Source organism: Lutra lutra, chromosome 8 (assembly GCF_902655055.1).
Source record: "Lutra lutra chromosome 8, mLutLut1.2, whole genome shotgun sequence".
Taxonomy (NCBI): Eukaryota; Metazoa; Chordata; class Mammalia; order Carnivora; family Mustelidae; genus Lutra; species Lutra lutra.
In genome coordinates this window covers 1,573,967-1,588,779 of record NC_062285.1, presented here as the reverse complement: position 1 = coordinate 1,588,779, position 14,813 = coordinate 1,573,967, and positions in this window count along the sequence as shown.

Genomic DNA, 14,813 nt, shown 5'->3' with positions numbered 1-14,813 from the left:
ATTGAGATCAATCCTACAAGAGAGTACAGACCAATAACCCCGGCTGTCTCTGTGGAGAATTGGAATGAGATTTCATCACAGGAGATGGTCTGCCACGTTAGGACAAAGCAATTTCCACCCTAACCCGAGGGCACGGTTCCCACAGGAAGGGACCCAGGTCTATTTCATTTACATGTGGGTCAAACATCCAATTGATTTTTAACTGTCCATTTTATTGTTTGTCAATAAAGAAGAGAGAAAATCCAATTTTAGGGGATTGGTCCCCATAGGCAAGCTGTTCGGGACATAAATATCTCCTGCTTAACCTCAGTGACGCATCTCTTAGAATGTACCTACCCCCCCCCCCCCCCAGTAAAACACAGGCTGTGGCTATTATGGCAAAAGTTGCCAGGGCAGGGAGGGGGCTGCATCCGAGCTTGTCAGGACCATAAAGGCTCCATCACCTTCTTTATTACTGGAAATGTCAGGTGGTTCACTCTCTGTGGGGGGAGAGTGACACACTTTAACAAGCCTTCAGCCACTTGTACTGAGCACGGACCATGCTCGTCAGACTGGCACAGACCTTCCAGCCAACCTGGGAGACCATGCCATACAGTCCAAAGGGACCGTGTGACACGACCCCTGCACCGTGCTTCGCATGGTCTAGACCGATGACTCGGGATCATCTGGAGACATTCGTCGTGGCGACAGAGTCCTGGGCTTGACGTCCAGAGATACGTACATACTGTGGTCTGAGCAACATATTTGCTCTGGAGATAAAATATCCCTAAGTGTCCTAATGTTACGAAATATTGTGCTTCCTGTTAAAATACCAAAGCCTAATTGGGCCTGGTTGGGAAAAACCCTAAAATAGCCACAGCAATGATGGGTGGCAGAAGGTAAGCAAGGAAGTCAAGGATGGTGACCACTGGTCCTAGCTATTCTCAGGAAGATGGCCCTCTCTGTGTCAGCATCTGGCATGGAGACAGCCCAAGCAGGCCACCCAGACTGGCCACCCAGTGCCACACGTGAGGGCAGAACTGAGAGTTCTAGGCGATGGCAGGCATGTGTGACCAGGTGGACCGGGTGTTCTGACACCCCGTGCCTAAGGTAGCTTCTGCAGCCTTGCAGTAACAGCAGGGGCAGGGGACAGAGAAGCTGGGAGACCAGGTGTCCAGACCAGACCATCAAGCAGACTACAGACTGTGGAAACCCTCAGTGACTTACATAAGAAAATCCTGACTTAGTATGCAGATGCCTGTGTCCCATGGCAGGTGTAAATTTTAGCATAAAAGACATCCTTCCGAAACCTCCCACAGCGTGCACTGTGCTCCTGACGTGTTCCCTCCGCGTCCTTGCTGGGAACTCTGCAGTGTCATCTGCTTCCAGGCTTTTTCTGGTGGTTGGTGGACCTCAGTTCCTCAGCCTTGCAGGAAGAGATCCTGTTTCCTTGTTGCCTCTCAGCTATGGGGCTGGTCTTTGCTTCTGGAAGCGTCTTAGGTTTTCCTGTGACTCCCTCCAGCACTGGGGGTCAAGAGGCTCTCCCCTGGAGTGTCTCACTTCCCTTCTGCCAGCCTCTCTTGCCTCCAGCCAGAGAAGTTCTCTGCTTTTAAGGATTCCTGGGATTAGATGGGCTCACTGGGTAACCCAAGATAATTTCTCTCTTTCCATGTCCATGTCCTTAACTACATCTGTAAAAGTCTTTCCACCATGTCAGACAACACATCATCAGGCCCTGGGAACTAGTGACAGCAGCAGCTGGATGGCTGCTCACACTGGCAGCCACCCACACCGGCAGGGACGAGTTCCCACATATGCATAAGCATGCTACGAAAGGACTCTGCAGTGTGGGCATCATGGAGGAATGCTTGCCCCTCCCTGGGATGCAGGTGCCGTGGGTGTGTGGCAGATCCCAGGAACCCAGGATTCCAAACAGTTGACACATGAGTCTGACTCTAAGGGCTGTGTCTGTATTCCAGCGTCAAGGCCAGGAAAGACATCATGGGAGAATGGAGCGCTTTGTGGGAGTACTTGGAGAGAATGGAGGAGATGCAGACGTAGGTAGGGGAAATGGTAAGAGAAATACCATCCGATTAAACATGAAAGTCCCACGAGGACCTCAGTCTCCCAGGAATTCAGCCACACCGTTCCTTAAATTCCTGGAGATGTAAGGTTGGTGCATTCCATGATGGAACTGGCCAGCAGCAGAGGTAAGCGTCAGGCTGTGATGAAGGGCCCCTTGCAGTCAGCAGAAATGGAGGCACCCTTGTGTTTGGGCTCAGATACACCCGGCTTTGCATTCAGACGAATTTCCACAAAATGAATAGTCATGTTTATTTTTAATATAAAAGGTAAACATCGATGTTTAACTTTTTAAAATTAGCATATTTCTTAATGTCAGATGCCTTCAAAATTCCTTAATAAGAATATACTCATAGTTCTTTGTGGAGAAAAGGGAACTTCACGCACCATTGGTGGGAATGCAAACTGGTGTGGCCACTCTGGAGAACAGTGTGGAGGTTCCTCAAGACACAGAACTATGGTATGTTCCAGCAATCCCACAGTTAGGTATTTATCTGAAGAAAACAAAAAACACTATTGAGAAAAGATATAGGTGCCCCACATGTTTATTGCAGCATTTTGCAATAGCCAAGACATGGAGACATGGAAACAACCTAAATGTCCATTAATGGATGAACGGATAAAGAAGACATTGTGTATTTATACAATGGAATATTACTCAGCCATCAAGGAGAAATGAGATCTTGACATTTGCAACAGTATGGATGGACCTTGAGGGCATTATGTCAAGTAAAGTAAGTCAGGCAGAGAAACACAAACACTGGCATGTCTAACTTACCTGTGGAATCTAAGAAACAAAACAAGTAAATGCATCAAATTACAAAAAAAACCAGCTCAGATACAGAGGACAGAACTGTGGTCACTAGTGTCGTGGGGCTCAGATGAGTAAAACCAGTGAAGGGGGTCATGGGGTAAAAAGCGCATTTCCAAATAAATCATCAGACGTAATATATAGCTATAATCAATACTTCCATAGCACATACTGGAAAGTTGCCGGGAGAGTAAATCCTAGAAGTTCACATCACAAGAAAAAAAATTGGGGGGGTGGGTAGCTTTCGTGGCAAATGGTAACAGGATTTAGTGATCACTTTGCATTGGATAAAAATTCTGAATCGTGTTGTACACCTGAAAATAACATAATGTTATGTGTCAGTTATAACTCATAAAAAAAGAATATGGTACCAGTTCCTAATTTAATACATTCTAAAAAAATCAAGATAGAAAAATTGCTGAAAAATGTTTCTTAAAGACTTCTAGCCCTGCTTTTATGATATTTCCAAGGTATTTAACATAAGAAGTTTGAGCTGATTAAGCCTAAAAAAAAAATATTTTCAGTATATGAGAGAAAAATAAAATGTAAATTGTATGATTGTGTGTTTGATACAAACTTGAGATGAATGCAGATATTAGCACACTGTGGTGTGGCATTTAGTTCATCACATGGTAATGGTAGTATGCTTATATATTTATAAGCATTTATTGTACTCAGGATACTTCTAATAAAATGAAAATAGTATGTTGATTACAAAAACCCATTTTTTTTAAAGATTTTTTATTTATTTATTTGTCAGAGAGAGAGAGAGAGAGAGCGAGCACAGGCAGACAGAGTGGCAGGCAGAGGCAGAGGGAGAAGCAGGCTCCCCACAGAACAAGGAGCCTGATGTGGGACTGGATCCCAGCACGCTGGGATTATGACCTGAGCTGAAGGCAGCGGCTTAACCAACTGAGCCACCCAGGCGTCCCCAAAAACCCATTTTTTGGTGTGAATTTGATTCTAACCAGTTAACGGAGAACTTTCAGAAAAGGAGAAGGTCATTCTGTAATCGCCGTTCCGTGGCGCACCGCAGAAACCTTTCATTTGTCTCCGTGTCTGGACTGGTTGGCTTTCTGTATCTGATAGAGCTCATCTCACCATTAGGAACAGCCATCCAGCTGAAGCAGGGCCACTTTGCTTTCCAAAAGCCACTGAGACAGACGCTGCATCAAGAAGGACTTTCTCTGAAATTACCGGAATATAATTTGCATACATGTGTAAAGATATAAATACTATAAACAAAGATGATATTTAGTTAACATCAGAGAGATGTACATTGTCCAGTGCCTAGTGTCCAATGTTGACGAATTCCAAAATGGACACGTGGAAAGAAGAGACCGTCCAGGAGAAGAACACATGCTTTCTCAGGGACCGTGTTACTGAGCAGGTTTCTCTGTCACAGAAGAGTCCAGCTAAAAATATGGCTTCGCAGGCGCCGCAGTGAGAGCTTGAGGAGGCAGACGGCTGACAGATCTCCACAGCAGAAGAAACACCCAGAAACCAATCGAAGCTCATGTCTACGTCTGCTTGAGTCTGCAGATGTCCAAGAAGTAGGAATGAGTGCGTTTTAGGAGGTTCTCTACGGCTTACATGGTTACCATAGTTTCCAGGTGAAATCAGGACGCTGAATTTCAAGTGGAAAACATGGGTTCTTCCTCCACAAACAGGGCTGACAGGCTCCAGGAATGGAGTGAGATGGCCCTTGAGGATTCCTCATCCACGTCGCCTGGTCTCTCCAGGGACCGAGTAAATGTCCACAATTCATCCTACGAATCTCCACTTCTGTCTTTGCCACGCACCCCTGATGCAATCCTGATGCAGACTTTGGCTTAATCCATCTCCTCCAAGTAGGATCTCCTTTCTAAAGCAGAGACCAACCCAAAGTCTGTCTGTTGGGAAAGGTCATTGCCCTCAGCCGGGTGAGGGCCGGCCACAGGAGTCCGCTGGGAACAGGGTGAACCCGGAAGAAGTCCTAGTGGTGGAACAGCCCACACGGATGACAGTGGAAGCCTTTGGAGCCCCGAGAGGAACCATGATCCTGGTGAAATGTGGCTAAGCCTCCCTCACAGGGTGGGGCGGACGGGACCCAACCCCAGGCTCACCGATCTACGCTGACCTCAGTCAAATTATGATGTAGCTTCAAGCTGCACTTTCTTCCTTTGGAAATGGAGTTTGCAGTAGAACCCACCGACGTCAGGATTAGATAAGGGACCTACGTGGCTCAGACCACCCAGTGAAGTCTGGCAATCAGAGCGGCCTCTTCGCTGCAGGCTGTGCCGTCCCAGCGAGTTGCAGCCACCCCCCGAGACAGACATGAGCATCCCTGTGGTCAAGGATGGAGAAAATGAGGTCCGGGAAAATTCCAACTGTCATGGCTAGAAAATCACCGTGGGCCCATCCTTGGCCTTGGTACCGTGTGTGAAGTCATCAGCTCCCTCCCCTGTGAGACAGCAATGTCGACATTCCCGCCCCGGGAAACACAGGTACGTCCATGTTACGGTGCTTCCATCTCTGACTGGGGACTAGAAGCACGTGTCCCTCCCAGCCAGAAGCTTCCAGAGCCTGTGCGGACCTCCTCTTGTCAGTCTAGATCCCAGAGGCAGGCAGGGCTGGCTGTACCCCACCAAGAACTTGGAGTACTTTCTATCACAGCATCAAGGGTCAGATCCAAAGTTAATGCCGCTTCTTCCAAAGTAGTCTTCCCTCAGACTGAATCATGGTAAACCCTGTTGTGTTCACTGCTCAGCACTGAGAAATGGTTAGTCAGTCTCGTCCAGTTCCCAATGATCCCCGCGTATTTGATTTGGAAAATGTCTGTGCTTAGTATTTGGTGATTCAGATGACGTGAATTTCCAGGTGGCACAAATAGTTGTTGCATAGTTAAAATCACGTTAGTAAATGCTTCTTTCTTAGGCAGTGATAGTGAAGAAAGCTAGATGTGTGTTTGACTGTTGGGAGTAAGGCATGATTCCCTGGACTTAACCACAGAAACCATAGAAATTTGTGTTTATGACAATGTGGCGGGGATAAATTCATATCTCTGTCCTTGTTTTTAAAAAAATCCAAACTCAGAAGTGGAATTAAGTCCGGATAACTCATATTCAGTTCACGGCAGCTTTAATGTAACTGAATCGTGAGGCAGGGAGAGGCAGGGACAGTGTCAGACAATTCCAGGAGAAATTGGTCAGATAATGGGATAACGGGTAAACCCATCCCAGCAAGGACTCCACAATGAGACGGTGGAGACACGGTGTGTAATGACTAGAGGTCAGGAGAAGCGACTGTGTTCAAGATGACTAGTTACAGGCAAAAAGGACGACTCGTTCTTGCTATGTTTAGGGTAGCGATCGGTTTTTAAACTATTGATTAGCGAGAGGAATGAGTGCTTTCTTTTGCTTCACGTTGTAAAGTCAAAGGACTCAGATACCAACTGTGCCCCTCACAGGAGCAGGAAAGGCCTCACGTGTTTGTTTTCCTTTGGCTTCTTCAGCATCATGGCTCGGTGTTTGTGCCGCACGGAGGCGGCCGTGACATGAAAAGGGAGGTGGGGGGAAAAAACGGAGGGAAAAGCCGTCACTGTGTTCAGCAACACGAAACAATGGAAGCCCTTGAAGGTATAAACCCCAAAATCTCCTCTACACCCCGAAGCGTGCAGCATTCTGAAACACGGGGGCCGCACTTTCAAGTAAACTCGCCGCACGGGGTGCAGCAGACCCGGGTGCTCCCCCGTCGGGCAGGACGGACGCTCACGTCATGTTGAGCTGCAGAAACGGAATTTGCCTTGAAGAGGGAAGCAGGAGGCGCCCATACCCCAGGATCCCGCTAGGTCCTCGGAAAGGTTAGTGAAACTATTAAGCGTTCTTTGAAGTGGAGGAGATTAAGGAGCTCATTGAGGGGGAGAGATGGCTCCCTGAGCAGAGGGTTGCGTGGGGGCTGCAAGCCGAGGGAGCACAGGCCCAGCCTGCGAGGTAAGAACAAGGGGGCAGGCAGGAATCCAGCTGCCCTCCTTCAGAGGAAGTCCCGTGTAAGTGTGTTCTTCTGGGGTGGCCCCAGAGTGCGACTCCTGAGACCTTCCCGACTCACCGTCCGATAGAACGGCCACTTGCCCATGTTAATTCCTGCCCCAGTCATTCCCCACTTTGTTCCCTCAACGGACCCTGATCCCGGGGTCACAGTGGCCCCGAGCATCTTCCTAAACGCAGGAAGCAGTCCTCGCGGGTGGGGTCGCCCGTGATGCCACCTGCCCAGCCCCCGGACACACTCCCAGACACTCCGTGGCCACATGTGAAGGAGTGACCGGGGCCCTTACTCTGTTCTTACCAATGACCAGAGGGGATTTGGGATTTTAGGTGCTCTGGTCTTCCTCACCGGAGACTTAACCCCACACCTGAGCCAACCATTGCCTTACACACCTCTTGGGTGGGACAGAATCCCAATGTCTCCCCGGGCTGTGGTGGGGTTTTCAAATGTCTGAGATGTTTTCATGTGGATCACGTCGGTGACCCCATCAATTTTCCTCTCTGGACCAGGTCATCCCAGCACAATGAATAATTATATGCCGAGGTCCGTGAATATACAGAGCGAGAGACGCTGGTGGGTAACTGCACGCACGGGTAGTTGGTACTTAGAGGGGACACAGATGGGGAGGAAGGTCAGAGCTGACGTCTGGGTCAGGGAGCATCTCCTTTATTATGGGGCCGTCAGACTGAAGAATCAGATTCTCCACATGTTGCATTTCTTCCATTCAAACTACAGGGCAAATGCATTAACAATTATTTCTGCACTGTAGATATTCAGCTCTCTATGATATCATCCCTTTTATTTATTTTTGTTTTGTTTTGTTTTGCAGTTACCCAACAACTTACCATTTTTAAGCCCGTCTTAACTTTCCAAAATAATCTATTTATTTTTTTTACTGCCAGACGCAAAGGAGTTTCTTTCTTTTTTTTTAGATTTTATTTATTTATTTGACAGAGGGAGAGCACAAGCGGGGGAGGGGCAGAGGGTGATGGAGAAGCAGGCTCACCGCAGAGCAGGGAGCCCGATGCGGGACTCGATCCTGGGACCCTGGGATCATGACCTGAGCGGAAGGCAGATGCTTCACTGACTGAGCCGCACAGGCGTCCCCACAAAGGAGTTTCTAAAGCATTTTCCTTCCCTGTCACATGAGTTTCCCCCCAAAAGCTCTCTGCATCATGCATTTTATGAGGAAAAGATTCAGCTTCAGGAAGGGATGACCTGTGGAGGAGCAGGAGACTCAGGCAAGACGAACTCGACCTCGCCCACACCGTGCTCCTCCCAGGGGACTCACGCACGCGTAGACCACACCAGAAATAGAGAGTTACAATGTGTGACTCTTGCAAGGGAGGGGCTGGCATGAGGAGCAGTGGTGACAGGCCCCCCAGAGATTACACCACTGCGCAGACCTCCTTACTCATGAGGTTCAGGGGCTGTGGTCACCTTCAGGATAGAACCTTTTGGGAACGGAAATCAGGTCAAAGTTATTGGGGTAATTTAATGTAACTGATATTTTCTATTTCCACCACAACGTTGTTGACGAACAAAGCTAATTAGAGAAACAAACACTGAACACGTCTAACACCTCCTTCTGGGGCAGGTGCCTTCATCCCACCCTCAAGGAAGGAGACAGGAGAGGAGAGGCCGGCCCCTGCACTTCCGGCCATATCTTGGCCCATCAGGTCCACAGAGCTATGCCAGCCCACACTGAGGCCTTCCCTGGCCTTGACCACCCAGCTGCTTCTCTGCTGGTTTGCGCCCCGAGGGACTAGTCGGGAAGCTCTCGAGGACCTGGAGGGACTTGCGGGAACCAGGGCTTTCACTCACTAGAACGTTCTGGCACTGCCCGAGTTTTCCTGCTTTGTAAACATTTATGTAAGCCTGGCCCAGGGCACAGCGGCTGCAGGTGCCAGTTTTATGAATCTGATAAATTCTTACTAGTTAGCTGCAGTCATGTGCATCTCCCCCTAAAGACACTGGCGCTTCCAACTGTATTAGCAAACGTGACACAGTAGAGGAGACGTTCTGTGCTAGTCAGGCCAAGCCCTGTGCCCCGACCGTGAGCCTCGCTTGTGTGCAGATGCCTCCGTGACCGACAAGCCCACCATGCTGGAATCCAAGCGAGGTGGCTTTGTGTGTTCGCCGTGTTGTGTTTACACACTTGGGGATTGCCAGGAGGCCGAGGATGTTCCCGTCAGAAATGCAGAGCAGCAGAGAGGTGGAGAGTTTGGGGGTCACACTTGGCTCCCCGTGTGCACTCTGCCAGACTTAGGAGCTAGATGTACGCACGTGGTAGTACCTACCAGGTCCAGCCCTCCCCTCTGTGACATGAGTGGGAGAACATTCTCCCCGTCACGGTCATGATCGCCTCATGTGCGGTGATCAAGAACCCAGCATATGGTAACATTCCAGCACGACGGCTGTAGCCGAGATTGTCGGTAAGCAGCGGTGCTACGGGCTGTGTGTGCCTGGGGGGGAAACGTGATGTGGAGGCCGAAGAAATGGTCCAGGAGAAGCTCGCTCGGGACCCTCCTCAGTCTGCATGTGACACCGCAGATCCATCTAAGTCCCCACAACAAGGTTTTGGGAAAACTCAGGGTAGTTGTCATGATAAAGGCACAAGAGAGAAAACCAGGTGTGTCAATGCAGAGGTTTCTCCCTGCCAGAGCAGCGGTTCCATTTCTGTCCTTGAAAAATGACAACTTAGAGCTGAGGGAGGACTTACTAAGTAGGAGTGTGAATGACCCTCTCCCCCCTCCTCTAACTCCCAGAAGTGGCCCCCAAGGAGCTAACCAGAGCAATCAGAAAAAACAAATGTGAGTGGTGAGTCCGTTAGAGGAACAAGAAGAAAGGAGAGAGGTGAGAAACCAGGATGAAGGAGTGTCTGACGGACTCAGCTCCGTAGACTGAGCAGAAGGTTGTGATGGGAGAAACGTGGTCTGCAGGGAAGAGAGGTTTGACTGTGTAAGGCAGGTGGGTGGGTGAGGTGACCATTGGGGATGTCTGGTCAAGTCCCTAAGACTGTATCAGATGCTACATCTCCAGGCTCTTGACATCATACAGGGCAGTGGCTACACTTGGAGCAAGAAGAAGGTTATGGACCGAGGAGGCCAAAGTCCTTGATGAACACGTGTGGTGACGTGGACAGTAGGTCATATAAGACAGAGCATTCAAGCTGATGAAATGAGTTTAGGAAGGAAAGGCTGGTTTTATGAAGATTGTGAAGACCAGTGTTTTTGGCGTGGACACTGCTGCTTCCTGAGGATGTAAAGCCACTGTCCGGGAAAGGTTTCTGCTCGAGAATAGCCTCAGAGTGATGTTCGGTGTGAGCTAAGACATGGACATGGGGCTGCTGGGACAGGAGTTCCGCATGCAGGACACCGCTGACTGTGCGTGCCATTTCTAGAGTGTCTCATGAGAGTTTAGGAAGTCTGGGAAACAGGAATGTGTCAAGCAGACACGTGGGGAGCATTATGAATACACAGGACAGAAGACCGGATTTATGTCACCGTGAGTCAGCCTTGGGCCCGTTTTCTCCAGTATCAGGAACAGATTGTGTCCTCCATCTGAGGGAAGGACGCCTGACTTGCCCCCCATCTGATGGAGGCCACCTGACTTGTCCTCAATCTTATTTGGGAGTTTGGGTATAAAACATTTGATCATACAGACAAACATGTGACAGGATCATGAGTTTATTTTAGTTTACGCTTTGTTCAGCTGAGCTGAATAGGGGTACAGAGGTAAGAAGGTAAGAGACCACATCATCCAGGCCGTGGCTGAGTGTTTCCGCAGCACTGGGAGAGGCTCTGTCACAGGCCTTGGCACAGACAGCAGACACCAGGGCATCTCCGAGCCCACCAATGGAACCCAGCCAGGCTGAGGACGCAGGCTACCCGTTTCTCCTAAGGCAGGATCTGTAAACTTTATTTTGTCTTCCAAATGACGTTTTTGAATATAAATTTAATTTTCCCGGAAACGATTTCCCTGAAAGCTTTCGTCTGGACACCATGGCTGCATCCATCCATACACAAGTGTTAACGTGAGCCCCAAAGTCCCTTGTCCTGACACACTACCATTTACACACTTCTCTTGTGATTTTCCTGTGGTTAGGATAGTTCACTCACACGGTGCTGACGTCATTCCTCTGCGGAAATCCGTCCTTGGTTCGGTTCCAAAGGCTCCAGTGAAAAGACACACATAGGAGTGACGTCACCATCACGTCACTGTGAGTTTTCTACCATCTCCCCCAGAACGAACACAAGTGAGGAGAATCATCTGTGGGCGAGGAGTCCAGCAGTGGCCTTTATGGGGTCCTGGAGGGAAGCAGAGGAGTTCTACACACCCCGGGAAGTCCACATGAGCACGGAGAGAGGACGAGAGAGAGTCCAACTTTGCGAGTGTCCCTCCTCCCCAAGCACCGCAGCCGAGGGGCGGTGAGGGAGAGTGAGGGCACGTGAGTTCGAGCCAGCTTCCCCCGCCAGACGGGCATCACCCTGGGAGCCCGTCTGTCTCGCCCTTTGCCCTGCCAGAGCACTGGATTGTGAATGCACGACTGGGGGCCCTGAGCAACAGAGGGAACGGCAGGTGAGGACACAAGAGGGGTGCGGAGCCCACTGAAGGCCGTGAGGGTTCCTAAAGGCAGGCCTGCCCTCGAGCCACAGGGACTGCTTCACCCGTGCAGCCCCTCAAAGGGGCCCAGGGCACCCCAGGCTCTGCACGCCTCACCCACACCCTACCCAGGGGCAGGATCCTCGTGTGCACCCCTGACCGTGGAGAGAGTGGCCTGTGCAGAGGGCTGGTGGGCAGAGCTCGGCTCCGGTCTGTGGGGCTGGGAGGGCACAGGTGAGCACGGAGCTTCGGCCGCGGGGAGGCAGACCAGAGGCTGTCAGGCTCTCGCCCCGTGCTGCCGGACAGGGAAGGCCAAAGCTCTTAAGAGGCCTCCCGAAGAGGACACAAGGAGTGTGGGGCAGGTGGGTCCGTGGGCTCGACCCGAGAGAGCTCAGACTCCCCGTCAGAGCTGACGTGAGTGAGTTGGTGGAGGCGGAGGAGGTGACCGCTACGTGCCGCGACAATGATAGCACAAGACGTCAGGAACCGGGAGGAGTCAAGAGGCATGACTTCCCGAAGGAACAACAATTTTCTAGCAACCAAGCCCCTCAAAATCTCCACTTGCTGCTTGGCTGTTGGGGAGCTCAAAACTGTGCGGAAGCTCTGTGAGCTGCCAGGAAACCCAGCGATGCCGTGGAGGCAGGAATACAACACGCAAAATAGTACCAAAACCTACCCTGAAATCTAGCGTCGTTTCGTTTGTCCCACATGGAGAGCAGAGAGACCGTCACCTGTGAGCTGCCGGAGAAGACAGGAGCGGCTTACTGTCTGCGCGGAGACCAGAAGAGCGCTCCAAGGACAGGCAGGAAAAATCCTACGAAAATCAGATGTTGGGGGAGAGGAGACCCCCGTGACCTTCCATACGCAGAGGACAGTCACGCAGAGGAAACCACAGACCTAGTCTGTCACGAGAGGCCAGGCCTGAGCCTCCACCACGGACCAAGACTCAGCCTGAGGCCGTGTCCTTGTCATCGTGTGACGCCTCCATTCCCAGGACACTTACCCACAAGTGGGGAAACCTGAGGTCGTCCCCAGAGACGGGCCCCCCCCGCCGCGCCCTGAGAGAATTCGCCGAGCTCCTGCCGTCACTGTGGCTTCTGACCTCGTGCTCCGTTCCTGCTCTCCTGCCTTGGAGGGGAAGCCGGAGCTCACGCCCCCAGGCCTGACCCCCAGGGTAAGTTCAGGGCACTGTGTACGCACGAGGCGGGAGATGTCTGGGCCATGCACATTCCTTTCCCCTCGGCATCAAAAACAACTAAGGGGAAAGAAGAATTTTCGAGTAAGGAGACCTCCTTTCCGAAACTGCAAATCCCAGGCCCATGTCGGAGAGGAGAACAAAACACACCACGAAGCAAGGCTTTAGCTCTGACGACGCGGGTAGCCCCGTCCTCCTCGGCCGGGACCCTGCAGGCCCGCACGAGCCTGTCGCATGACTGAGTTCCGCCACTGAGTGTCTGCCGGGCTGTGGACGCATGTGTAGGAATAGGAATGCACAGTAGAATACTTCATTCTGTTTCAAAATACCTGTTCAGAGAGAAAGGGCCGCAGCCTCCCACGGTGCCAGCACCCTGGGCTGGATCAGTCAGAACTGACTCAGCACTCGCTTTCGCTGCCTTTCCGAAGGATCACCGTATGCTGGGCCGACTAAGAGGCCTTCGCCGGTTTGGTGTGCCCGCCAATCCAATATTTTCCCTTTTCTCACTGTCAACAGGCAGGGTGTCCTCGTGGTGCCAATGGGCCTGTAATTTTTCCAAACCACCGGTTTTATTTAGCAGAATGGAGTTGGATCTCCGTGGCGGTCCCGACAGCCCCCTGTGGGATGCTTAGACCCGCAATTAGAGGCCTCACTGAGGAGACCCCACCGAGCCACCCAGGTGCCCCTTGATATTGTTTCCTAACTGGTGGCGATTGTGGAGTGTATTTAGTACAATCTGTGGGATGCGGCTGCCCTCAGGGCCCCCGGGCTCGGCTCAGTCCTGAGAAACGGCCAGCATCCCGCTGTGCCTTGTGAGAACCCTGCGCAGCGCGAGTCAGCCGTGTGGGTCGTGGCACACACAGCCTCCGCTCCGTACATCAGCCATTCGTACCTGGCAAGTCCCTGCTGATGCTTGAGACCAATCTACACGTGACCAATGCTAGAGGGACTCGAATTCCCCCAAAGAGCTTGTGAATCACCCTTTCCATTCTGTTCCGTCAGGTCTCGGGATTAACACACGACTTTGTCTGCGTTTTTACCGCGGTTTTCGACGGCTCTGCCAGAGGGCTCGTTCTCCGGTACAGATGCGGCGTCATAGTGCAGACCAGCCCACCGCCTCGCACAACGTCCTCGTGCCCGGGCACACCCGAGGTCTGCGTAAGCGAGCGGGTGAGTGCACAGGCTTCACTCTGCGTCATGATCAGGATGTCAACGTGCCTGTGGTTTCTTCTCCAGACATCTTCCGCAAGATACCCCGCTCATGGAGGTTTATGCCGGCAAGGAAGGTGCTCTCACAACGTTTGAGAAAGTGCTTGATCTCTTTTTGACCAAAAAAAATACAACTGTAACGGGAAAAACCTCCCTTCGATTTGTTAAATTGTTTCTTGCTCGCCTGCGGGTTGAGAATCTTTAGTGGCGAGCTCTAGGCGTGTTCAGATGTTCAAAACAGAAGCTCCCGCATAGAGAACAATCCAGCAAGAGAAGGGAGAAGCCTGGGGCGTTTTCCAGTGTGATTTCTAATTGACATCCAGGATCATTTTTACTTCTATGGTAGGGAATCTAAGAGACCGGGTTTCCACTAGTTTTCAACCCAATTCAGAAGTGATGCCAACTGTTGAAAGGAACGAGACTCGCCCAGAACATGGTTGCTGTGCTCTTTGTGTTCCTGGTCCTGGCCACATGGGAAGCAGAAAGAAGGGAGAAGGCATCGTGTCTCCTGGTAATAAGAAAAGGGCTCATATGTTTTAAAATTTATTTTTCAAAGATTTTGTGACATTTTAAAGGAGCACAAAAAGATTTTAAGACAAACACAATACCACTTTTTTCACCTATTTTCACTCTAAGTCAATTTTTTGGAAAGTTTTCTGGGTCAGGCTTGCGAAGCAACGGAATGTTGGTATGCCCAAAATTCAAACTGAAGGTTGCTGGAGGGGAGGGGTTGGGGTAGGGGGCGTTAAGGAGAGCGTTGGATGGAGCGTGCAGTGGTGTCGTACAGAGGCGACGGCCCAGTCATTGAGCTCTGCCTCTGAAACTAGTAATACACCGTATGTTAATTAAATCGAATGTAAAACTTAAAGAAAAATTTAATTCAGATGTTGAATCCTAATCCCCAAGGTG